This window comes from Ascaphus truei, chromosome 14 (assembly GCF_040206685.1).
Source record: "Ascaphus truei isolate aAscTru1 chromosome 14, aAscTru1.hap1, whole genome shotgun sequence".
NCBI classification, from domain to species: Eukaryota; Metazoa; Chordata; class Amphibia; order Anura; family Ascaphidae; genus Ascaphus; species Ascaphus truei.
In genome coordinates, this window is record NC_134496.1 from 8,749,796 (window position 1) to 8,750,599 (window position 804).

The 804-nt window shown below is 43.8% G+C and overlaps 1 protein-coding gene across 4 annotated transcripts in view; it reads left to right on the forward strand.

The window, feature by feature from the left end:
* The first annotated feature begins 766 nt into the window (after nucleotides 1–766).
* Nucleotides 767–804, forward strand: part of PAX3 (paired box 3) — a 99,238-nt gene continuing 99,200 nt past the window's right edge. For all 4 annotated transcript variants that reach the window (XM_075569682.1, XM_075569684.1, XM_075569683.1 and 1 more), the window contains exon 1: nucleotides 767–804. This exon is cut by the window's right edge and continues 349 nt beyond it. The gene's annotated coding sequence lies outside the window, so the exon portion shown is untranslated.

Below are 804 nucleotides of genomic sequence, written 5' to 3' on the forward strand. Positions count from 1 at the left end.
CTTTAGTCTGAATACTACAATAAATTCCTTTGAACAAATGCTATGTAGAAATACACCCACTCTTGGGGGTGTGGGGGGTGGTGGGGGTGGGGGTGGGGGTGGGGGGTGATAAATCTAACACACACAACATACACACTTTCTTCTTCCTTACCCAAGATTTCAAATTCCAGGGGAAATATTATGTGAGCTAAAAAAAAATAATAATATATATATATAAAGATCTTTCTGGCACATGAGGTTTCAGATATCTCAATGAGCAGTGGGACTGGATCATGAAGATATTAGAAAGTCAGTGATTTACAGAAGAAAGCTGCTGGATCACACATAGCTGCTGGAAGCAACAACGTGCGGGGTTTGGTGTCTAACTCCTTTAATTTGATATCGCCCATAGCTCCTGCTTTGCTGCAGGGAGCTGGAGTGCATTGCGATGTGTTACAGCCTCCTTCTGCATGCAAGGAGTTAAATAACATTGGTAAAAAAATTTTTTTTTAAAAATTGCAGCCAGAGAAGTACTGGTTCCTCTGGTCTCCTGTCCTGATCCTACATGAAAAGACACGGTATGAAGTAGGTGGGGGATAGCTTTGGGTGACCCTCATGTGGAGGCCTCAATTGTAATGATGGGAAGAGAAAGTAACAGATTTCCACCAATCAGAGGCAGTGTTCCCTAGACGGGACAGTCTCCCACTTGGCCAATAGCAGTCCAGAACTCCACTCCTGATGCAGCCTTGGTGGAAAGAACTAATAAATACTCCAGAGGAGGGCTTCCTTCCACTCTGCATCAACAACAAGGAGCTATCTCAGTCT